The 25955-nt window shown below is 45.3% G+C and overlaps 1 protein-coding gene across 2 annotated transcripts in view; it reads right to left on the bottom strand.

Annotated features, from left to right (window-relative positions):
- Positions 1 to 21278, bottom strand: part of LOC125090007 (nuclear receptor coactivator 5-like) — a 75696-nt gene extending 54418 nt beyond the window's left edge. Inside the window, exon 1 of one of the 2 annotated variants that reach the window (XM_047712553.1) lies at positions 21068 to 21278. The gene's annotated coding sequence lies outside the window, so the exon portion shown is untranslated. The remainder of the gene's footprint in view (positions 1 to 21067) is intronic. The other variant, XM_047712551.1, reaches the window with a different exon arrangement.
- Between the last annotated feature and the right edge of the window lie 4677 nt (positions 21279 to 25955).

Genomic DNA, 25955 nt, shown 5'->3' with positions numbered 1-25955 from the left:
GAGTCAGCGTCTCCCTCTCCCTCTGCCTCCTCCACCTGCTCACATGCACATACTCTCTCTCTCTGAAATAAATAAAAATTTTTTTAAGATTTTATTTATTTATTTGACAGAGAGAAATCACAAGTAGGCAGAGAGGCAGGCAGAGAGAGAGGAGGAAGCAGGCTCCCCGCTGAGCAGAAAGCCCGATGCGGGGCTCGAACCCAGGACCTGGGATCATGACCTGAGCCAAAGGCAGCGGCTTAACCCACTGAGCCACCCAGGCGCCCCTGAAATAAATAAAATTTTTAAAGAATGAATTTAAAAGGGCACCTGGGTGGCTCAGTGGGTTAGGCCTCTGCCTTTGGCTCAGGTCATGATCCCACCTGGGATCGAGCCCCACATCGGGCTCTCTGCTTGGCAGGGAGCCTGCTTCCTCCCCTCTCTCTGCCTGCCTCTCTGCCTGCTTGTCATCTCTCTCTGTCAAATAAATAAATAAATTTTTAAAAAATAAATTTAAAAAGACTAAAAATAAAAATAAACACTTTGGGGTGCCTGGGTGGCTCAGGTTGTTAAGTGTCTGTCTTCAGCTCAGGTCATGATCCTAGAGTCCTGGGATGAAGTACCACATGGGTTCCTGCTCTGTGGGGAGCCTGCTTCTCCCTCCACCTCTCTCTCTCTCTGTCTCTAATAAACAAATAAAATCTTTAAAAATAAATGAATGTATGAATGAATGAATGAAAATAAAAACTCTGATCCCTTGGTGAGCCTAGTTGGGTCAATCAGGAGAGTGTGTGACTCTTGATCTCAGGGTTTTGAGTTCGAGTTCCACAGTGGGGTGTGGAAATTACTTAAAAATAAACCAACTTTTTAAATAAATAAATAAATATGGGGGGCCTGGATGGCTCAGTTGGTTCAGCATTTGCCCTCAGCTCGGGTCATGATCTCTCTGGGTCCTAGGATCAAATCCTACATAAGACTTCCTGCTCAGAAGGGAGTCTGCTTCCCTCTTTCTCTCCCACTGCTCATTCTGTCTCTCTCTCAAATAAATAAAATCTTAAAAAAAAAATAAACTACAAAAATAAATAAATAACTAGAAACTATTTTCTAACTAAATGGACTGACGTAACCAGAAATAATTCCGAACACCGATGCCCATTATAGGCAACTTTCAATCTCCCCAAACTTACTTTCCTCAAAACCAAATTGCACAACCATGGCTTTAGAGTTGTCAAAGCTGAAATGGATGCCTATTTTGGTAAGTATTATGAAGCTTCCAAATATCATCAGGAATCTAAAATTGCCACTCTGGGATGCCTGGGTGGCTCAGTCGTTTGAGCGCCTGCCTTCTGCTGGGGTCATGAACCAGTGACCTGGGATCAAGTCCTTGCTCAGCAGGGAGCCTGCTTCTCCCTCTGCCTGCCGCTTCCCCTGTGTGCGTGCTCTCTTTCTCTCTGACAAATAGATAAAATCTTTTTTCAAAATAAATAATAAAAATAAAAAATAAAGTTGCCCCTCTGCAAATTACAATTTCCAGGCTAAGTGAGACAAACAATTAGAAAAAGACAAAAAGGTTTCTGGAGGATCAAATAAATATGAAATTTCTTACATTCCCAGGACAAAAGCCGGATTGTGAGCCACAGAAAAAAGAATTTCCTAAAGTGACTGAGGACCTCCATAGGTTTGCTGATGAATTTAACATAGTTATTCAAACTGACCCACCTGGTTTCTCAGATCTGTATCACTGAGCCCACATGCTTGCTGGTGACAGCCAAGCCAAACATTGGATGACATCTGTCCATGGGAGCATGCTGAACAGGATTTAGAAAAACAAAACCCTAACTTTTGGTAAATGCTGAAAACACATGCAGAAAACTTCCACTGAGCAATTGTGGTAGCGTCTAGTCAGCCTGTCAACTGGAATAAATTCAGGCTTGCGCACAAAGATTTGAGGAACTTGTTTATGACTCTTATACTACAGATTGTTTTCAAAAAAAATTCTGGGCTTCCTTCAGATGTTGAATCCAGTTGGGTAGGCTTTAACTCCGTATTTGTTAATGGCCTGAACCAGGAAATTTCTCTTTTAAAGGACAAGGATGGGGGGGCCTGGGTGGCTCAGTGGGTTAAGCATCTGCCTTCGGCTTGGATCATGATAACGGGGTCCTGGGATCAAGCCCTACATCAGGCTCCTTGCTCAACGGGGACTCTGCTTCTTCCTCTCCCTCCTCCTGCTTGTGCTCTCTGTCTCAAATAAATATATTGTTTTAAGATTTTATTTTTTTACTTGACATAGAGACAGATCACAAGTAGGCAGAGCAGCTGGCAGAGAGAGGGGGGAAAGCAGGCTCCCTGCTGAGCAGAGAGCCCAATGCGGGGCTCGATCCCAGGACCCTGAGACCATGACCTTAGGCAAAGGCAGAGGCTTCACCCACTGAGTCACCCAGACACCCCTAAAAATAAGTAAATTTAAAAAAAAACTTTAAAAAAATAATAAAGGACAAGGATTAAATGGGAAACTGTGTCTGCTCCACATTGAGTTAATGTGGCAAACCAGCTCACCTGCATGCTAGGTGAGTCACCTAAAAGACAGCCACTAAAATTCTTAATTTTGAATCCTGACAAATGGAGGCTCCTAAACAAAACCCAAAACCTCATGGTCTCTGCTGTTACTGCAAAGAGCCAGAACACTGGGAAAAAGATCGTTACCAACTTAAGGCACCTTCAGCCCACCAGCCAGCCTTTTCCAATGGCTTCCTAATTCCCAAAGATGGCGTTCCAAGAAACTATCAAGGATCTTCCCAATCCTCCCTTCTATTCAGCCTGGAGAAAACACTCCCCAGATTAGGAATGAATCTCTCTGTGTCCTTACTGACACCAGCGCTGCACCGTCAGCGCTTAATCCCACTGCTATAAAGCAGGCCTTGGCTCAGAGTACTAAAATAGTTCAAATAGTGTGGTTCTCTAACAAACCTTAACAGATTCCAATTTCTGAACTATTCCGTTTTGCTTAGGCCCCTTTACTTACCCACCCTTTCTTTTGCCCTTAGTTCCTTTCTCCCTCTTTTTTTTTTTTTTTTTTTTAAAGATTTTATTTATTTATTTGACAGAGAGAAATCACAAGTAGGCAGAGAGGCAGGCAGAGAGAGGAGGAAGCAGGCTCCCTGCTGAGCAGAAAGCCCGATGTGGGGCTCGAACCCAGGACCCGAGATCATGACCCGAGCCGAAGGCAGTGGCTTAACCCACTGAGCCACCCAGGCGCCCCTCTTTTTTTTTTTTTTAAAGATTTTATTTATTTATTTGAGAGAGAGACAGTGAGAGAGAGCATGAGCGAGGAGAAGGTCACAGAGAGAAGCAGACTCCCGGTGGAGCCGGGAGCCCGATGCGGGACTCGATCCCAGGACTCCAGGATCATGACCTGAGCCAAAGGCAGTCGTCCAACCAACTGAGCCACCCAGGCGTCCCTTTTTTTTTTTTTTTTTTTTTTTTTAAATTTGACAGACAGAGATCACAAGTAGGCAGAGAAGCAGGCAGGGAGAGAGGAGGAAGTAGGCTCCCTGCTGAGCAGAGACCCGGACACGGGGCTCGATCCCAGGACCCTGAGGACCGGAGCTGAAGGCAGAGGTTTTAACCCACTGAGCCACCCAGGTGCCCCTAAAGATTTATTTATTTATTTGACAGAGATCACAAGTAGGCAGAGAGGCAGGCAGAGAGGGAGAGAGGAGGAAGCAGGCTCCCTGCTAAGCGGAGAGCACTTTGTGGGGCTCGATCCCAGGACCCTGAGATCATGACCTGAGCTGAAGACAGAGGCTTTAACCCACTGAGCCACCCGGGCGCCCCCGCTTCCTCCCTATTTTTACTGGACAGAGATTTCTTAGAAAAGTATCATGCTGGAATTTCTTTTTCCCAAAAGGGGTTAAATAATTCCAGAAACTGACAGCAGTAATCAAACTAGCCAACTGGGTGAATTAAAGGACGCATCGATACTCTGATTTGCTCTATCTCTGACACCACTACACTTGAGTGGGGGACACTGATTGTGTATCCTTACTGGATAAGCTACCAACCTCATTAGGAGCAAAATCTTCAACTGATATTGGCAGAATCCACAGTGCATCTCCCCTAGATCACTCAAAACCCCTCCCCAGAACTAGTCAATATTCTATAAATAAAGAAGCCCTTCATAGTATCAAGCCCATAATAGAGGATTACAAGATTCAGGGCCTCATTATCCCCTGCACTCATTCCTCTAATACCCCAACTTTACCCATGAGAAAACCCAATGACTGAGGATGAAGTTTTGTCCAGGACTTCCAAGGAATAAATAACACTGTTATCCCTTGGCACCTTATTGTTCCTAAGCCCCATCTGCTATTGATAACCACTGCCACTGAAAGCAAATTTTTTGCTGTCATTGACTGACACAGGACATGTTTTAGTATTCTGGTTAAGTACAGTCAACCTCTTTTTGCTTTCACCTGGGAAGAAATGCAATATACCTACACAGTGATGGCTCAAGGCTTCAGAGAGCCCTTACTTTCCACAAATCTTACAAGCTGATTTGCAGGATATAAAGCCTTCTGCAGCCTCTACTTTGTTCAACGCATAGACTGCTTCTCTTCTCCACTTTTCAAACCTCTTCACAGGAAGACAGTCCACTTGTTAAACTTTGGGCCTTAGGACGCATGGGTGGCTCAGTTGGTCAAGCGTCTGACTCTTGATTTCAGCTCAGGTCATGATCCCAGGGGCCTGGTATTGAAGCCCTGCATAGGGCTCCATGCTCAGTGGGGAATCTGCTTTTCTCCCTGTTCCTCTGCCCCTCCCCTTGGCTCATGCTCTGTCTCTCTGGTTCTCTCTCTAAAATAAACAAATAACTCTTTAAAAATTAAAATATAAAAAAATAAATGGACTTTAAATTTAAAGCACATGAAGTCTTCAAAGAAAATTGTAGTCTGCTCAAGCTCAGGTTTGATACTTAGGGCACCTGATCTCAGAACAACGGTTACATTTGGGACCAGGTAGATTTCATGGCATCCTGAACTTCCTCAAACCTAAAACTAAGCAATAATTACAAGCTTCTCTTGGACTAGCTGGCTACTGTCAAAACTGGATTCCGAACTTTTCTTATGGCTCAACTTCTATGCGCTTTACTAAGAAACAACCAACACCCACGCCTGGGTGGTTCAGTTGGTTAAGCCGGTGCCTTTGACTCAGGTCAGGATCCCAGAGTCCTGGGATCGAGCTCCACATCAGGATCCTGGCTCAGCGGGGAGCCTGCTTCTTCTCGCTCTGCCTCTGCCTGCCCCTCTGCCTGCTTGTGCTCTCTCTCTCTCTCTCTGTTTCTGACAAATAAATAAATAAATAAAATCTTAAAAAAAAAAAAAAAACTGACCCTATTATTTAGAAAGATCAGGATGACATAGCTCTTGGGACTTTAAAGAAAAGCCTAAAATAAAGTCCCCTGCCCTTGGCCATCCTATCAGCTCTTATTTCCTTTTTGTATGGGAGAGGGAAGGACATCCCTTGGAGTGCGCACCCCAAAACAGAGAGACCATCATCAATCCATAGGGCATTATAGCAAACAAGTGGATCCTGGGGCTTGGGGACATCCCCCTTGCCTTAGAGCCATTCCTGCCACTGCCCTATTGGTTAAGGCGACTGAAGAAACTGCCAAGGACCTCCTGCAGCAAAAGCCCTCCTGATTCCATCACTCAACCCTTCGCTGCCAATCACCTCACCTCCTATGACATCTTCCACTAACTGCTCCTCCTGTAACTTTTTTTTAAAGATTTTATTTATTTATTTGACAGAGCGAGCAAGAGAGCACAGCAGGGGCAGCAGCAGAGGTAGAGGGAGAAGTAGGCTCCCTGCTGAGCAAAGGAGCCCAACTCAGGGCTCAATCCCAGGACTCCAGGATCATGATCTGAGCGGAAAGCATATGTTCAACCTTCTGCACCACTCATGCACCCCTCCTATAACTTCTTGAAGCAATAACCTCCACCCTGCTCGGATTCTACCCACCACACCCCCCCACCCTGCCTCCACAGATGAGACCCCTCATGACTGCTTCACGCTGACTGATCTTGCCTCCCCGTGACTATTTATAGAAAACTTCTCTAGCTGAAGATTTTTCATGGCTTACTGATGGGTCCTTTTTGATTTTTTTTTTTTTTTTTTTTTAAGTAATCCCTACACAAACATGGGGCTCGAACTCACAACCCCGGGATCAAGAGTCGTACAGTCCACTGTCTGAGCCAGCCAAGCGCCCCCTGGTGGATGTTATTTAAAGGATGAAAATGCGGGACGCCTGGGTGGCTCAGTTGGTTGGACGACTGCCTTCAGCTCAGGTCATGATCCCGGAGTTCTGGAATCGAGTCCCGCATCAGGCTCCCAGCTCCCTGGGGAGTCTGCTTCTCCCTCTGACCTTCTCACTCATGCTCTCTCTCACTGTCTCACTCTCAAATAAATAAATAAAATCTTTAAAAAAAAAAAGGATGAAAATGCTAAATATTGTGCTGGGCATGCTACTACAACTGTTTGGTTCAGTGAGGCAGGGTGTTTGCCTCTGGTTCCTTCACCCAATGGGCTGTGATACACCTTTACTCAGGCTTGTACCTCAGACAGAGGTAAAACCGCAGACATTCATACAGATAACTGATATCCCTTTGAAGTAGCTCATAACGTGGGAATGGCATGGAAACAGTGAGGTTTCCTTACCTCTAATGGGAATGAAATTTAAAATGGCTTCTATACCCAAAATTGATTGATGCCCTAATTTTGCCAGCTGCTCCAGCTATTAAATGTCCTTGGCATTCCAGACACAACCGCCTGGAGGCCAGCGGAAACCACCTCACAGATTATTTCCAGCCAAAATTCTCTCTCAAGGAAACCAATAGTCAAACCTCTGTCACGGTCCAGAGGGATGTTCTCTCAAATGACAATTTGAAAAAATTGACCAAAGACACCAAACAATTGGCCCAAGAAAAGGAAAAACAATATTGGAAATCTAATAAATGTTGGTTCAATAAAAAAGAGAGAACTCTGGTTTGGACCCAATACTGTTCCAGCCATTCCAGAAATTCTAAAATTCCCACTACTTACTACTGTATGTGCCTTAAAGCAAAGTGATAGCATTCCTGAACAAATAATGGTGGAGGAATATTAATAAGGCTACGAAGTGCCTACCTCTTGTGTACCACCTGTCCAAAGTCCAGTCCAAGGACCCGTGCTCGGTCTCCACCCAGACCCTGTGAACTGCCAATGGCCCACTGGAGGTCTGGCCAATCGGTTTCATACAGCTCCTCCCATCTCATGGATGGGATATGTTTCAGTCATGGTTTGTATGTTTTCTCACTGGTCTAAGGCTTTCATCTGTAAATGGGCCACTACTTCTTGTGTGGCTAAAATTCTGTTTAAAAAAGACTATACAGGGGCACCTGGGTGGCTCAGTGGGTTAAAGCCTCTGCCTTCGGCTCAGGTCATGGTCCCAGTGTCCTGGGATCGGGCCCCACATCGGGCTCTCTGCTCTGCAGGGAGCCTGCTTCCACCTATCTCTCTATCTGTCTGCCTCTCTGCCTACTTGTAATCTCTGTCTGTCAAATAAATAAATAAAATCTTTAAAAAAAAAAAAAAAGACTATACATACCTGGAGAATCCTTCCTGGACTTCCTAGTGATCAACGAACCCATTTTCCCGGTGAGGGGCTTCAATAAATCTGTGCTCTTCAGCCAGTTTTACAACACTTTCACCGTGCACCCCATCCTTAATCCTTCAGTTCAGCACTAATGGCACCATTAAGATTCAATTGGCAAAATCTGTAGAAATCCTAAATACTTTTTGAGGCACCTGGGTTATGCATCTGCCTTCGCCTCGGGTGATGGTCACAGAGTCCCAAGATCCCCCACCTCCAGCTCCCTGCTCAGTGGGGAGTCTACTTCTTCTTCTGCCCCTCCCCCCCAACTGGCCAGCCTTCTTTCTCTTTCAAATAAATAAATCTTTAAGAAAGAAAGAAAGAAAGAAAGAGAGAAAGAGAAAAAGAAAGGAAGGAAGGAAGAAAGAAATCCTCTAACGACTTTGACCACAAGCATTGCTGTTGGTCCTTCTGAATCTCAGATCCACCTTTTTCAGAACTCACCGAGTCTCATCCTTTGAGACAGTCATAGGACGCCCATTGCATTTGGTCCCTGCCTCCTTTGAGCCACAGCTGATAAAAGATATACTTCAATAGTGTAAAGGCCTAATTGCTTCTATTAAAAATAGCCATGCTGGGATGCCTGGCTGGCTCAGTCGGTAGAGCATGAAACTTTTTTTTTTTCTTTAAGTAGGCTTCATGCCCAGCATGGAGCCCAAAGCAGGGCTTGAACTCACGCCCCTGAGATCAAGACCTGAGCAGAGATCAAGAGTTGGATGCTTAACCAACTGAGCCACCCAGGCGCCCCCTTGAGCATGCAACTTTTGATCTTAGGGTCGTGGAGCCTACTTTTAAAAAAAATGCTTTGGTAGAGCAGTCTTTTTACAGTGTGTGCTCAGAAGATGGAGATCTTAAAGCATCACATCTTGCAACCTGAAGATTTTATCTATTTAAAAAACACACACACACACACTTCCAAAAGACTCTCTTAAGCCTCACTGGAAAGGCCCCATCAGGTACTGCTAACCAATCCCGTGTGACCAAATTCCAGGAACTAGACTCTGGGATTTGCATGACACATTTAAAGAAAGCACCAAATCCTGACTGGGCCTGCACACCATCTGGTGACCTTCAAGTGTATGTCCCAGAATTGAAGACATCTGATGACGGGGCACCCGGCCGGCTCAGTCAGTGGAGTGTGCAATTCTTAATCTTGGGGTTTGGGGTTTGAGCCCCACACTGGGTGTACAGATTACTTGAGCCTGGGTGGCTCCGCTGTTAAGCGTCTGCCTTTGGCAGATCAGGTCATGATCCCAGCATCAGGCTCCCTGCTCAGTGGGAAGCCTGCTTCTCCCTTCCCCACTCCCCCTGCTTGTGTTCCCTCTCTCTCTCTGTCTCTGTCAAACAAACAAATAAATAATTTTTTTTTTAAAAAAGGTATCTGGTAAGAGGACATCTGACAATAGTTTTCCCAAAACGCCCAGGCCAGGCCGATTATAAGGTTCAGGACTCAAAGAAGTCTGTATTTTTTCAACTGGACTATTAGCTGATCCTGGGTTCATTTTTGGGGGTTTTGGTATTTTGGGGTTTTTTTTTAAAGATTTTATTTATTCATTTGTTGGGGCGCCTGGGTGACTCAGTCGGTTAAGTGCCTTCTTTTGGCTCAGGTCATGATCCTGACATCCTGGGATCAAGTCCTGCACTGGGCTCCTTGCTCAGCAAGGAGTCTGCTTCTCCTTCTCCCTCTCCCTGCTGCTCCCCCTGCTGGTGTGCCCTCTCTCTCTGACAAATAAATGAATAAACACGGTCTTAAAAAAAAAAAAAGAGAGAGAGAGAGATGGGTTCTGGAGGGAGACAAACCATAAGAGACTCTTAATCTCAATGAACAAACGGAGGGTTGCTGGGTGGGGGGGGTAGGGATAGGGTGGCTGGGTTATGTACATTGGGGAGGGTATGTGCTATGGTGAGTGTTACGAAATGTGTTAGCCTGATGATTCACACACCTGTACCCCAGGGGCAAATAATACATTACATGTTAATAAAGAAAAAATGATTTTATTTATTCGAGAGAGCGAGCATGAGGTCGGAGTGGGGGGCAGTGAGGGGCAAAGGCAGAGGGAGAAGCATTCTCCACACTGAGCATGGAGCCCGACATGGGGCTCCATCCCAAGACCTCAAGATCATGACCTAAGCCAAAGGCAGATGATTAACTGACTGTGCAACCCAGGTGCCTCCTGATTCGGGGTTCTTATCTGAGTTCCTGATTTCTAAATTTACAACGTTACAAGCTATATTACTGATCCCACCTTTGATTCCAGTTATTCTGAGCTAACAATGCTGTTAACATGTCTGTGAAGCGCTGATGTTCTGCAAAAGTTTCATCAGCTATTGCTGCCTGTTCACACCTGCACCGTGTCTTCCTAAATGCCCTCGCTCAACTCTCCAGCTGTGCATCTGCAGTACCCACGGTTCTGCCTCCGTGGCTGCTTTAAACAGGGACTTCCAGAAGGCAAAGTCGACTCCGGGTTTGCCTGGAGTCAGAGGGAGAACTTTTGTCCTCTAAGTCAGGAAAAGTGTCAACGAATATTTTCAATTGGCTACTTTCAGACCCTGGGTCCTGGCTTAGAACCACCGTATGATGTGGAATTGTCATGTTATCTTCATTCTGTACTTACTGCCTATTAAACCTTTTGTAGAAATGATGGGCCCAAGATGATGATCTCCAATGCTCACGATCTTAATAAGTACGGACAATACATGGTAAGTGCCTGACTTCTCCCTCCTACCCCTCCTTGTCGCACAAAGGTGATGGTAGGTTTCTTGTTTCTTTTTTTTTTTTAATGATTTTATTCACTTGTGTGTGTGAGAGATAGAGAGCACAAGCAGGCAGAGCAGCAGGCAGAGGGAGAAGCAGGCTCTCCACTGAACAAGGGGCGTGATGTGGGACTTGATCCCAGGATCCTGAGATCGTGACCTGAGCCCAAGTAAGAAGCTCAACTGACTGAGCCACCCAAGCACCCCTGGTGACAGCAGGTTTCTAATCGGTACAATTTCCCTCCAGCCTGGGACATGACACCCAAGAAAGGCCCTTCTTGGCACCAAAGACAAAAGGCCAGGGAATTAAGAAAACATGACTCTTGATCAGTGATGCTTTCAGAGAAGTATCTGGATCAAAAGGAGGAAATGTGAAAATAAAGAAACTCCTCCCTAAAATAAACTCAGGAGGCTAGAATAGGGAGCCATACACTCAGTGTCAATTTTAGGAAAGAATCATCAACCACCAAAGGAAGAAGATGTACACTGCATCTCCCACAAGAAATCGACTACCCCAGCAACTCAACCAATGAGAAACCACTGTTACCCTGAACATGTGGGTTTCTCCAGTGGATTTCACTCAAAACAACTCCTCCCAACTTACTCCTACTTCCCCATAAAATAACATTTCTCTCCTTTGTTTATTGGGCTAGCTTTTTTTTTTTTTTTTTTTTTTTGCTTTATTTTGTTTGTCCTGAATTGCAATTCCCTGCTATTCCCAAATAAGTCCATTTTGGCTAGTAAAATCACTGATGACAATTTCATTTTTTAAGACAATGGGACTTCTTTACTGTAACTTTTTTTTTTTAAGATTTTATTTATTTATTTGACAGACAGAGATCTGTCAAGTAGATCTGACACGTAGGCAGAGAGGTAGGCAGAGAGAAAGAGGGGGAAGCAGGCTCCCCGCTGAGCAGAGAGCCCGATGCAGGGCTCAATCCCAAGACCCCGAAACCATGACCTGAGCCAAAGCAGAGGCTTAACCCACTGAGCCACCCAAGCGCCCCTCTATTCAATTTTTGCAGCCAAGCACCTAACCAATCTACGAACCAATTGATACAGATCTAGGGGTGCCTGGCTGGCTCAGTCGGTGGATCAGGATCAGTGACTCCTGATCTCAGGGTTGTAAGTTCGAGTCTCACATTGGTTATAGAGATCGCATAAAAATAAAATCTTGGGGCATTGGGTGGCTCATTTGGTTAAGCGTCTGCCTTCAGCTCAGGTCATGATCCCAGGCTCCTGGGATTGAGCCCTTCATCAGGCTCTCTGCCCAGTGGGGAGTCTGTGTCTCCCTTCTGTCAAATAAATAAAATCTTTAAAAAAATCAGATCAAATCAACTCTTAAAGGAGCACCAGAGTGGCACAGGGGTCCAATTCTTGGTTTCAGCTCTGGTCATGAGATTAAGCCCTGTGTCGGTCTCCCTGCTCAGTGCAGAGTGTGTTTAGGACTCTCTCTACCTCTACCCCCTAAAATAAATAAATAAATATTTTCAAAAATAATAAATAGAAAAGAAAATCTTAATAAAATTTTGATACAGATCTGGAAGTCTGGGACTATATGTTCCCAGAACTATTTCAAATTCATCTGTATGGATTTTTTTCTTTTTATAAGTTTAACCTTCTATTCCTCCAACACTCTGAATACAAGGGAATCTGTATGCTCTTGGTATGGGTTTTTTAATTACTATTTTTATTTACAGTAAAGTATGCATAATATAAAATCTATGACAGATTTTAAGTATACAGTTCTGGCTCATGAAGCCTATACACAATATTGTGCAACCATTACCACCATCCAGAACACTTTTCTTCCTTTTTTTTTTTTTAAGGTTTTATTCATTTATTTGACAGAGAGAGATCACAAGTAGGCAGAGAGGCAGACAGAGAGGGAGAGGGAAGCAGGCTCCCAGCTGAGCAGGGAGCCCAATGCGGGGCTCGATCCCAGGACCCTGGGATCATGACCTGAGCCGAAAGCAGAGGCTTAACCCACTGAGCCACCCAGGTGCCCCAAGAACACTTTTCTTCTTATAAAGGTGAAACTTGGGGCACCTGGGTGGACTCAGTTGTTAAGCGTCTGCCTGACTGATAAAATGCACTTTCACTTGAGCCCTGTTTATACTTGTGAGCTATTTCAACCGACTAAATGTCCACCAATTGTGAGCTGGTTAAATATCTACCCAAACTGAAATGGAAAGATTTCCATGTCGTATTTTTAAAGATTTTATTTATTTATTTGACACAAAGGGAGAGATCATAAGCAGGCAGAGAGACAGATGCGGGGCTCAATCCCAGGACCCTGAGATCATGACCTGAGCTGAAGGCAGAGGCTTAACCCACTGAGCCACCCAGGCACCCCTCCATGTCATATTTTTAAATGAAGCAAGCATCTCACACAACAGTAAAGGATGCTATCCATGACTGCAAAAAAGAAAAACAAATCTGGGGCACTTGGGTGGCTCAGTATGTTGGGTCTCTGCCTTCCACTCAAGTCATGATCCCGGGGTCCTGGGATCGAGCCCCGCATTGGGCTCCCTGCCCAGTAGGGAGCCTGCATCTCCCTCTCTGCCTGCCACTCTGCCTACTTGTGATCTCTCTGTCAATAAATAGATAAAATCTTTAAAAGAAAAACCCTGTATGTATATAAATGTATTTGGTATATATGCAAAAATGTGTAAGTAGATAAAATAAAGATATTTACCAAACCAGCAATAAATGTGGTTACCCTGGAGATGGGGCGTGGGTCTGAAGAGTGGGTGGTAAAAATAAACTTAAATGTATATTCCTTATAGTTCTGTATCATTTGAAGCTTTGACAACTGTAATACATTCCATACGGCATAAACGACATGATTTTTAAAACCATCAAGGCCAGGGCACCAGGGTGGCTCAGTGTGTTAAGCCTCTGCCTTCGGCTCAGGTCATGATCTCAGGGTCCTGGGATCGAGCCCCACACTGGGCTCTCTGCTCAGCGGGGAGCCTGCTGCTTCCCTCTCTCTCTCTGCCTGCTGCTCTGCCTCCTTGTGATCTCTCTCGTCAAATAAATAAATAAAATCTTAATAAATAAATAAATAAAACCATCAAGGCCTTTTTTTAAAGTAAACTCTACACCCAACATGGGTCACGAACTCAGGACCCCAAGATCAAGGGTCTCATGCTCTACCGACGAAGCCAGCCGGGGACCCCCTCTATGACCTTCTTGAAACCCAGCCCACTTACTTCTGACCCCTTGGATCCCTTATTTGGCTTTGCTTCTGCTTTCCAAGCTATAGGATAGAAGTCCCTCTCTCCCTTCCTCTTTCCTTGCCTTTGGTCCTTTGACAAACATTTTTTGAGTATGCATTATGTACTAAACAATGCACCAGGTGCGACGGTGAGCCAAAGAGCCAAGGTCTCCCAGGGAGCTTGTAGGCTGTTCAAGAAACCAGACATCAGGCAGAGACAAATGAACCAAGCAACTGCCAAAGACAATAGAGTTAGAAGGGAAAACAGAGCACTCTGTTTGGCTATCAAAGGGCATTAACTGGGGCACCTGGGTGGCTCAGTGGGTTAAAGCCTCTGCCTTGGGCTCAGGTCATGATCACAGGATCCTGGGATCCAGTCCCACATCGGGCTCTCTGCTAGGCGGGGAGCCTGCTTCCCCCTCTCTCTGCCTGCCTCTCTGCCTACTTGTGATCTCAGTCTGTCAAATAAATAAATAAAATCTTTGAGAAAAAAAAGGGGGGGCATTAACTGAAGGATTTTGAGTAAGAGGTTCAAAAAAGGTATCTATGAAATAGAGATCTGAGCTGGATGCTAGCCAGGCAGAAGGTGGACAGTGGGACAATGGGAAGTCTTCTAGCAGAGGGGAAACACTGGCTGACTACTGCTGAGGTAAGCAAGAGGAACTGACCAGAAGACCGTGACACTGGCCAGTTCTGGGTGAGGGTGCCCGTTTTATAAGATAAAACTGAAGAGACAGGACCAGGTTGTATGTGTTTAGGTAAAGAATTTGGGTTTTATTTGAAGGGCAATGGAAAAGGATTATCAAGTTATAACCAGGGAAGGGAGATCTAATTTACATTTTTTAAAAAAGATTTTATCTATTTATTTGACAGAGAGAGGAGACACAGCCAGAGAAGGAACACAAGCAGAGGAAGTGAGAGAGGCAGAAGCAGACTCCCCACTCAGCAGGGAGCCTGATGTGGGACTCGATCCCAGGACCCTGGAGTCCTGACCAGAGCCGGAGGAAGATGCTTAACAACTGAGCCACCCCGGAGTACCTAACTTACAATTTTTTTTAAACCCTCTCTTAAATCTACCCTACAGAGGGGGTGCCTGGGTGGCTCAGTGGGTTAAGCCTCTGTCAAAGAATGAAACCAGGCCATTATTTTATGCTACACAAAAATCAACTCAAAATAGATTAAAGTTGGGCGCCTGGGTGGCTCAGTGGGTTGAGCCGCTGCCTTCGGCTCAGGTCATGATCCCAGGTCCTGGGTTCGAGCCCCGCATCGGGCTTTCTGCTCTGCAGGGAGCCTGCTTCCTCCTCTCTCTCTGCCTGCCTCTCTGCTTACTTGTGATTTCTCTCTGTCAAATAAATAAATAAAATCTTTAAAAAAAAATAAAAAAAAAAAATAAAAAAAATAGATTAAAGCTTTGAATGTTAAGACTTGAAGCCATAAAACTCCTGGAAGAAAACATAAGGAGTTAAGTCCCTGACCGCAGTCTTGGCAATGATTTTTTGGGAGTTGTTGACAGAAGCAAAGGCAATAAAAGCAAAAAGAAAGAAGTGGGGCTACATCAAAGTACAAAGCTTCCATACAGCAAAGAAAAACATCGACAAAATGGAAAGGCAACCTACGGAGTGGGAGAAAATATCTGCAAATCATGTATCCGATAAGCGGTTAATATCCAAAATGTATAAGAACTCACACAACTCAATGGAAAAAAAAAAAAAAAACTGGTTAAAAAGTGGATAGAGGGGGCACCTGGGTGGCTCAGTCATTAAGCATCTGCTTTGGCTCAGGTCATGATCCCAGGGTCCTGGGATCAAGCCCCGCATCAGGCTCCCTGCTCTGCAGGAACCCTGCTTCTCCCTCTCCCTGCTTGTATTCCCTCTCTTGCTGTGTCTCTCTCTATATGTCAAATAAGTAAATAAAATCTTTTAAAAAAAAGTGTACAGAGGGGCATCTGGGTATCTCAGTCAGTTAAGCATCCGACTCTTGATCTCAGCTCAAGTCTTGATCTCAGGGTCATGAGTTCAATCCCTGAGCTGGGCTCCACGCTGAGCATGGAAACTACTTAATTAAAAAGAGAAAAAAAGGGGGCACCTGGGTGGCTCAGTCAGTTAAGCATCTGCCTTTGGCTCAGGTCATGATCCCAGGGTCCTGGGATTGAGCCCTGCATCGGGCTCCCTGCTTAGCAGGAAGCCTGCTTCTCCCTCTCCATCTGCTGCTCTTTATTCTGATTTTCTATACTGGATAAGTATTATTTGATATATTTTTTTAACTTGAAGGTAAAAATACCTTAATAAATAAAATAAGTGAATCAAACCTGTGAGATACTTTAATATGTCAATACATAATTAAGTTTTAAAACCAGTTGGTTTGGGGGTGCCTGGGTGGCTCAGTGGTTAAGTGTCTGCCTTCAGCTCAGGTCATGATCCCAGGGTCCTGGGATTGAGCCTCGCTCAGCAGAGAGCCTGCTTCCTCCTCTCTCTCTCTCTCTCTCCCTCTCTCTGCCTGCCTCTCTGCCTCCTTGTGATCTCTGGCTGTCAAATAAATAATCTTTAAAAAAAAAAAAAAGGAAAGAAAATTGAAAATAGAACTACCATGGTGCCTGGTGGCTGACTCAGTTGAGCATCCGACTCTTGGTTTCAGCCCTATTCCTGATCTTGGGGTCATGGGATTACGCCCCATGTCCACTTGGGATTTTCTCCCCCCCCTTGCCCCATCCCCCTGCACTCTCTTTCAAATACATTTTAAAATCTGTAAGAAAAAATAGGACTACTAGGGGCAATAAAGAAAAACTGCCCAAGTTCTTGGTGACTAAAGATTTAAATTTTCAAAATTTGTTAAGCAGAAAATTTTGGAGGCTATCTTTATGAGTTCAGAAAAGAGAAGAATTTTTTTTTTTTTAAGATTTTATTTATTTATTTGTCAGAGAGAGAGAGGGAGAGAGAGCAAGCACAGGCAGACAGAATGGCAGGCAGAGGTAGAGGGAGAAGCAGGCTCCCCGATGAGCAAGGAGCCCGATGTGGGACTCGATCCCAGGACGCTGGGATCATGACCTGAGCCGAAGGCAGCTGCTTAACCAACTGAGCCACCCAGGCGTCCCAAGAAGAATTTTTTTTTTTTAATTCAAAAAGTACAAACTATAGGGGCGCCTGGGTGGCTCAGTGGGTTAAAGCCTCTGCCTTCAGCTCAGGTCATGGTCTCAGGGTCCTGGGATCCAGCCCCGCATCAGCAGGGAGCCTGCTTCCCCGCCCCTACCACCTGCCTCTCTGCCAACTTACAATCTGTCTGTCAAATAAATAAATAAAAATCTAAAAAAATAAAATAAAACTACCATGTTTAATTCTAATATGGGGCTGGTAAGGGGTCAATTATTTTAGCTACTTAGGAGAGCAATTTGTTCTGATAAAGTTGACTATGCTCACACTCCCTGACCCAGCATCTCTCTCTAGGTACATACCCAAAATTGACCACAGGTTTTTCTTTTTCTTCCTTTCTTTTTTTCCTTAGGTAAGCTGTACTCCCAACGTGGGACTTGAACCCCAAACCCCGAGATCAAGAGTTGCATGCTCTAGTGACTGCGCCAGCCAGGCTCCCCTAGACTAGGGGATTTTCCACACTGTGGATTGGTTGGTCATTTAATCATTTTGCAGATCAACAGCTTTTTAAAATTAAAAAAAAAATTCTTTTTAGGCATTCAGAACGAAATGCTCTCCATCCTCCTGCTTGCTTGCTTGCTTGATTTCAAGTAAGCTCTAGGCCCAACATGGGGCTCAAACTCATGACCCAACTCACAACCCAGAGATCAAAAGTCACATGCTCTGCGGATGTTGTCAGCCAGGCGCCCTGGATCATCTTCTTTTCTATTTATTTTTTTAAGATTTTATTTATTTAGGGGTGCCTGGGTGGCTCAGTGGGTTAAAGCCTCTGCCTTCAGCTCAGGTCATGATCCTAGGATCCTGGGATCGAGCCCCACAACCCCACATGGGGCTCTCTGCCAGGGAGTCTGCTTCCTCCTCTCTCTCTCTGCCTGCCTCTCTGGCTACTTGTGACCTGTGTAAATAAAATCTTAAAAAAAAAAAAAAAAAAAGATTTTATTTATTTATTTGAGAGACAGAGAGAGAGAACAGGAACAGGGTGAGTGGCAGAGGGAGAAGCTTAGCAGGGAGCCCCATGAGGGGCTGGATCCCGGGACTCCTGGATCATAATTTGAGCGGAAGTCAGACGCTTAAACCCGACAGAGCCAGCATCCCTCAACTTCTGTTTTAAAAATGAACTAGAGGGGGACGCCTGGGTAGCTCAGTTGGTTGGGCGGCTGCCTTCGGCTCGGGTCATGATCCCAGCGTCCTGGGATCGAGTCCCACATCGGGCTCCTTGCTTGGCGGGGAGCCTGCTTCTCCCTCTGCCTCTGCCTGCCATTCTGTCCACCTGTGCTCGCTCTCTCTCCCTCTCTCTCTGACAAATAAAAAAAAAAAAAAAAAAAAAAAAAAAAAAAAAAAATGAACTAGAGGGGCGCCTGGGTGGCTCAGTGGGTTAAGCCGCTGCCTTCGGCTCAGGTCATGATCCCAGGTCCTGGGTTCGAGCCCCGCATCGGGCTTTCTGCTCAGCGGGAAGCCTGCTTCCTCCTCTCTCTCTCTGCCTGCCTGTCTGCCTACTTGTGATTTCTCTCTGTCAAATAAATAAATAAAATCTTTAAAAAAATAAATAAATAAATAAAAAATAAAATAAAAATGAACTAGAATAGAGGCGCCTGGGTGGTTCAGTCGGTTAATCATCTGCCTTTGGCTCGAGTCAGTAACCCAGGGTCCTGGGGTCGAGCCCTGCGTTGGGCTCCCTGCTCAGCAGGAGTCTGCTTCTCCCTCTCCCTCTGTCTCTCCCCCTGCTCATGCTCTCTCTCACTCTTGCTCTTAAATAAACAAATAAAATCTTTTTTAAAAAAATGAAATAGAGGGGCACCTGGGTGGCTCAGTGGGTTAAAGCCTCTGCTTCGGCTCAGGTCATGATCCCAGGGTCCTGGGATCGAGCCCCGCATTGGGCTCTCTGCTTGGCAGGGAGCCTGTTTCCCTCTCTCTCTCTCTGCCTGCCTCTCTGCCTACTTGTGATCTCTCTTTCTGTGTCAAATCAAATAAATAAATAAAATCTTTTTTAAAAATGCCAAGTTGCACCACTAAAAGCAGGATAAATGTATGTGTCTAGTGTACTGGGTCCTGACAAAGAGAGGAATGGGGGTGGGGGGGATGAAGGCCAGTACTTGCAAGAAACCCCTATGGGAGTGCACCAGGAGACACGCACAAGCATCGTTCGTGACAGGAATAAGACAGAAAAGCAAAGTAGCAATCAAATGCCTATTAGCAGCAAATAATGGATCCTACGTTGGATTACTAAGTAGACAGAAATGACTGTCCAGGGACACCTGGGTGGCTCAGCTGGTTGAGCTGCTGCCTTCCGCTCAGGTCAAGATCCCACCATCCTGGGATCGAGTCCCGCATTGGGCTCCTAGCTCCTCGGGAACCTGCTTCTCCCTCTGCCTCTGCCTGCCTGTACTCTCTCTGTCTCTCTGACAAATAAATAAATAAAATCTTAAAAAAAAAAAGAAAAGAAAAGAAAAGAAATGACTGTCCAGTAGCTACATCCACCAACACAAATGGATCTTAGTATCAGTACTGGTAAACAAGTCAACCAATTCTCAGAAGAGTATTCACAATGGGACACTATTTTTGTAAAATTTACAAGCAAAAACAGATAATAAATTGCTTAGGAATATATATATATGTGTAGTAAAACTATAGAAGAAAGCATGGGTGGGGAGCCTGGCTGGGTCAGTCAGAAGAGCAACCAACTCTTGATCTCGGGGTTATGAGTTCAAGCCCAACATTGGGTGTAGAGATTACTTGATTAATGATGATAGACAGATAGATAAAAGAAAGAAAAGGAATAGTTTTAAAAGAACTTTTTTTTTTTTTAAAAGAACAAGTTCCCAGGTAGTGTTGAGGTCATTTAGGACATCAAAGATTTTACTACTGTTCCATTTCCTAGGTGGTGAGGTAGGCTCACAGACTGTTCTGTGGTCATGCTTCTTAACCTTCACCGGTGTCCTTCTGTATTTTTGTACATATCAAACATTATGTCATTTTAAAAGAAGAAAGTGGTCTCTTGGATTGCACTAAGCGATGTGGGAAACAAAGGCAGAAGAAAAATTATTAAATTCCCTTACTGCCCATTGACAAGTCCTTGAAGCAGGCGGTGTGACTTTCCTCTAGAGACTCAACTGCCTGATACTGATACTTTTCTAAGGGCAAAGGGAAATCTTAGCCCTACCCCCAGGACCCTGTAAGTTTACTTGAACATAGAAAAACTTCCTTTGGAATCTTCCTTCATCTCTACCCTCCCCCAAGATTTATCTTGGCAATCATTCCCCCCAAGTATAGGACCCACCCATATGCACAAGAAGGGTCTCATGACTAAGATTTTCTTAGACGATAACAAAATGACCCTTTCCCAACATAGCTGGCCCCCTCAACGTCCTGGAAACCTCGCTTCCAAAATTCCTTAGAGACTGACACTATCCCTAACCCCCTCCTAACTTGTAAGGATACAATGGGCCACTCCTCCTGACCTCGGTACAGCTCTTTCTGCCCACGGGTCCTGTCCCTGTGCTTTAACAAAACCGCCTTTTTGCACCAAAAATATCTCAAGAATTCTTTCCTGGCCGTCTGCTTCAAACCCCAACATCTTTCCTACATCACTAAGGAGAATGGCTAGAGATAGGGGAGTTCCACCGGGAAAAGGGGCAGGTAGGCAGTAGATCGGAGCCATTGCGATTGTCTCTGAGAAATGATGGCGGGGTGGCAATGCCACAGAAACAGATTTGAAAGGTGTTTTGAAGGTAGCACACACTTGCTGATGCAGTGCCCATAAGGAATGAGGAGGAAGGAAAATCATTAACCACTGGCCAATGGAACAGACTCCAAAACAGACCCCTGCACGCACAGAAACTTTTACAGCACAGCACTCTCCAGGAAGACCAACAGGGAAGAGGTTGACTAGGAGTAAATAGTGCTAGAACAACTGGTAGACCACATGGAAATGAAGACACATTGGATATGTCTCTGAACGGGATAAAGACGAGTAGGAAAGGCAAAACTTAAGAATATTTAGAAGAAAAAATGAATGGTTCCAAGATCCATTCTGAACACTGGAAATGGCGGAAAGGGCATGAACAACTCCTAGATTTTTGGCTTAAGTATCTGGATGGATAATAAAAATATTAACAGCAAACATTTCCGTAACACTAACGATGAAGAAGGTGGGGACTTCTCTAAGCATTTCGCATGCTTTATCGTGCTCAGCCCTCACACCAATCCTGGAAGGGAGCTTTTCTTATTGTTGTTAACATTTAAAAGGGAAAAACAGCAGCAGAGGAAGTCAGTCGGGTAACTTACCTGAGATCCAGCGGCCGGTAAGTGGCACGTTTGACTGCAAAAACTCTGTCCATCGAAGAGTGACGAAACCGGTGAGTGACAGGCTGAGGGATTCCAAAAGCACTAGGAGGAAGAAGAAAGCCAAGTTCTTCTAGGAGAATTCAACCTCAGAGGCAGGACTCCTGGGATTTCCTGTCCCCACCTCCTGCTCACCTCCCCAGGAGGGCACGCATGCTGATGAACAGAATGAAAAGGAGGAGTGTTATGTTAATTAAAAAAAAAAAAAAAAAAAAGTCCCTGAAACCTGCAATCCCAAACTGTCCCCTCTCGGAGGGGCTAACCATTCCTGGGATGCTCTGTCATTCCATTTTCTTTTTTTGTAACCATCAAAGCTATCAAGTATGTATTACGTGGCATTAGTGTACATTTTCTTTTTTTTTTTAAAAGATTTTTACTTATTTGGACAGAGAAACACAGAGAGGGAACAAAATGGGGGCAGAGGGAGAGGGAGAAGCAGACTGCCCGCTGAGCAGGAAGCCCGACGCGTGGCTTGTGGCTCAAGCCGAGGACCCTGGGATTATGACCCAAGCCAAAGCCAGACGCTTATCGACTTGAACCACCCAAGCACCGCACTATACATTTTCTTATTTGGTAAAATACATCATTTTAGCCATTTTTAAGTGTACAACTGGGTAGCATTAGGTACACTCCCATTGTGAGCAAACATCAAGCTTCATTCACATTTAACACATCTTGAGCTTTTGATATGTGCCAGGCAACCATTCTAGGCACTGGAGGAGATAAACCTGATCTTCACCCACCCAGGGTTTCTGCTTGAGAGGGATAAGGACTAGCTGTTCTGGATGGAGCTCCCCAGGCCTCTGAGGCAGGGTCCAAGCCACTCTCCCTCCCTCCAATCACCGTTGCTATGAAGAATTTACTTTGTTTCAGCAGAGATTTGAGGCCCAAGCAAGGGGTATCTTACTATGTCCGCCATTCCAGCCCTTTGGGGATAACGCCCATCTCTATTTTGTGGGAAGTGAAGCACAGAGAGCCTCAAATTCCACAGTGAATAAGTAGGAAGGCATGGGGGCCCGACAATCATGGTAAAAGCTGGAATGATTCAAGGACTCCTGAAGGAGGGAACATTGAGCCGAAGCCAATATGCAAGAGCAAACCAAGGGCAAAAGAGCTCCACGACAGGGGAATAGCAAGTGCAAAGGTCCTGAGACACCTGGGCCTCTCAAGGAACAAGAAAGCGCCCACGTGATTGGAGTCAAATAAACCAAAGAGGGAAGTTTAGGGAATGGGCGAGGAGACATAGGTGGCAGGAAAGTCTTGTAAGAAGCAGTGACAGAGGCTGTCAGAGACAGAACCCACTGAGCCAAGCCGTGTGACTGATCAATTATCCAGTTCGGCCCAAGACAAACTGGTCACCCTAATAAGTAATATTATTCAAAATTTATGCTACGTGCAAAGGAAAGCAATGGAAATTTTTACATAAGGGAGGGACAGGACCCCTGGCTACATCTGGAGGAAGACTAGCAGGATGGGAGGCAGGAGAAAGGGAAACAGTTGAGAGGATCTTGCAATCTTCCAGGCAAGGGTGATGGTGGCCCAGACTTGGGCAGCAGAGGTCAAGGTGAGAAGTGAGAAAATCTGGGATTCAGTTTGGGAAAAAAGTGATGGGACATGATGGATGGACTTTAAGGAGTGTTGGGGGAGGGGAAAAGAGAAATACCAAAGCTGACCCACAGGTTCTTGGCTGAACACCTGGCGGATGCTGGGCCGTTTACTAAAACGGTGAAGATGGATAAACAGCAAGTTTGGGGGAGAATCCAAGTGAGTGCACGTCCTCCAAGCAGTCCCCCAGCGCCCAGACTGAGACAGCAAGGGAGGGGAGGCTCCAAAGAACCAGAACGCCCATTCCCTCACTCTGGGACTGCAGTCTCCTCTCCGGCGATTCCCCGCCCCCACACCAAAGCTCACTTTACAGAAGAAAGGCCCATCTCCAGCCACTCTGAATTACAATGGAGCGGGCCGGGTGTGGAAAAGACGGGCAGACGGAGGCGGGGGAACCAGTCAGGGCACCTTATGTTTTTTTTGTTTTTTTTTTTAATTAAAGACTTTTCTTTTTAATTTTATTTTTAAGTAATCTCTACCCTGAGATCAAAAGTCATATACACCACTAACTGAGACCGCTGGGTGCCACCAGGGCCCCTTGTTTGAAAATGAGGCATCTCGGAAGTCTCTTAAAACATGGAACGTTGGGGCGCCTGGGTGGCTCAGTGGGTTAAAGCCTCTGCCTTCGGCTCAGGTCATGGTCCCAGGGTCCTGGGATCGAGCCCCGCATCGGGCTCTCTGCTCGGCGGGGAGCCTGCTTCCTCCTCTCTCTCTGCCTACTTGTGATCTCTCTGTCAAATAAATAAATAAAAATCTTTAAAACAAGGAACGTTAGAATGCCTGGGTGGCTCAGTGGGTTAAGCCCCTGCCTTCGACCCAGGTCATGATCTCAGAGTCCTGGGATGGAGTTCCGCATCGGGCTCTCTGCTCAGCAGGGAGCCTGCTTCCTCCTCTCTCTCTCTCTTTCTCTGCCTATTTGTGATCTCTGTCAAATAAAAAAAAAGGGGGGGGGGCACGTTAAATCCATCCTACACTCCTGGGTTTCTTGTCTTGTACAGATTTCTGTTCAGAGTGAAGTACAGTTTTGGATACAAGCAATTTTGGCTCCTGTTGTTTTTCTCAGGGATTTGCATTGAAAAAAAGTAACGTTTCTGGCGGAAACAAAGTGTGATTTCGCTGATTGGTTTTACAATGAGGACCAATTTGGGCAACTAGAGTAGACAGTGAAGAATGTATAAATTAAATGTATAAATTAAATAAGTCCAACCAGTTCCTTCCCACTTCTGATGAAAACATATTGAAGAGGACGCCTGGGTGGCTTGATGGGTTGAGTCTCTGCCTTCAGCTCAGGTCATGGGGTTCGTTGCTCAGCAGGGAGCCTGCTTACCCCTCCCCCTCTGTCTGCCTCTCTGCCTACTTGTGATCTCTCTCTTTCTCTCTGTCAAATAAATAAATAAATAATCTTAAAAAAAAAGTATACTTAAGGCGTGTGGTTTTTGTTTTTGTTTTTTTTTTAAGATTTCACTTATTGGGGCACGTGGGTGGCTCAGTGGGTTAAAGCCTCTGCCTTCGGCTCAGTCATGATCCCAGGATCCTGGGATTGAGCCCCAGGATCTCAGCTCTGCTGAGCAGAGAGCCTGTTTCCCCCTCTTTCTCTCTGCCAGCCTCTCTGCCTTCTTGTGATCTCTGTCTTTCAAATAAATAAATAAAATCTTAAAAAAAAAAAAAAAAAAAGGTTTCACTTACTTATTTGAGAGAGATTGCCGAAGCAGGGGGAAGGGGCAGAAGGAGCGGGAGAAGCCGACCTCCCGCTGAGCAGGGAGCCGGATCCCAGGCTTGGTCCTGGGACTCCAGGACCATGACCTAAGCCGACATGGCAGACATTTAACAGACTAAGCCGCCCAGGTGCCCCTAAGTTGTGTTATAAGATAAAAGCCTTTTTATTGGGCGCCTGGGTGGCTCAGTGGGTTAAGCCGCTGCCTTCGGCTCAGGTCATGATCCCAGGTCCTGGGTTCGAGCCCCATGTCGGGCTTTCTGCTCAGCAGGGAGCCTGCTTCCTCCTCTCTCTCTGCCTGCCTCTCTGCCTACTTGTGATTTCTCTCTGTCAAATAAATAAATAAAATCTTTTAAAAAAAATAAATAAATAAAATCTTTAAAAAAAAAGCCTTTTTATTTACAAAAACTATTAGCAAAAAAAAATTAGCAAAGATGTATTTAAATTTACTAACATTACAGTGTCTCCCAATTGTTTTTTTGAGTGTGTTGGGTTAAGCAAGTTGTCTCTAAGTAAAAGAGGACCACACAAAATTAGCTCTCGTTCGATAACTCTTGCTAAAACGTTTCTGATACTTTCCAGAAACTCAGGAGATGGGAGGGTCTGAAGACAGAGTAAGACATCCTTTTGCAGAAGAGAAAGTTGCTACAGTCCTACGAAGGACCTCATCTAGTGAGAGAGCAATAAAATATTTTTTGATGATAGATTTTTTTTTTTTTTAGATTTTTTATTTATTTGTCAGAGAGAGAGAGGGAGAGCGAGCGAGCACAGGCAGACAGAATGGCAGGCAGAGGCAGAGGGAGAGGCAGGCTCCCTGACGAGCAAGGAGCCCGATGCGGGACTCCGTCCCAGGACGCTGGGATCATGACCTGAGCCGAAGGCAGCTGCTTAACCAACTGAGCCACCCAGGCGTCCCATTGATGATAGATTATTGATGTAGGAAACACATTCAGGTTCGAAGCCGATGGCCGGGAAAGAATTCTTGAGACATCTTTGGTGCAAAAAGTTGGTTTTATTGAAGCACAAGGACAGGACCCCTGGGCAGAAAGAGCAACACTGGGGTCATTAAGGAGTGACCCATTATATCCTTCCAAGTTGGGAGGGGGTTAGGGATAGTGTAAGTCTCTAAGGAATTCTGGAAGCGAGGTTTCCAGGACCCTGAGGGGCTAGCTATTACTGGGAAAGGGTCATTTTGTTATCGTCTAAGAAAACCTCAGTCATGAGACCCCAGATAATTACCAATGGATGTCTTGGTGGGTTAAAAATCTTTTTTTTTTTTTTTTTTTTTTTTTTTTTTTTTTTTTTTTTAAAGATTTATTTATTTGACAGAGAGAAATCACAAGTAGGCAGAGAGGCAGGCAGAGAGAGAGGAGGAAGCAGGCTCCCTGCCGAGCAGAAAGCCCGATGCGGGGCTTGAACCCAGGACCTGGGATCATGACCTGAGCCGAAGGCAGTGGCTTAACCCACTGAGCCACCCAGGCGCCCCGGTGGGTTAAAAATCTTAAAAAAAGG

The sequence above is a fragment of the Lutra lutra genome, chromosome 17, assembly GCF_902655055.1.
Source record: "Lutra lutra chromosome 17, mLutLut1.2, whole genome shotgun sequence".
Lineage (NCBI taxonomy): Eukaryota > Metazoa > Chordata > Mammalia > Carnivora > Mustelidae > Lutra > Lutra lutra.
The sequence above is the reverse complement of the archived record's forward strand: the minus strand, read 5'-3'. Positions and strand labels throughout refer to the sequence as shown.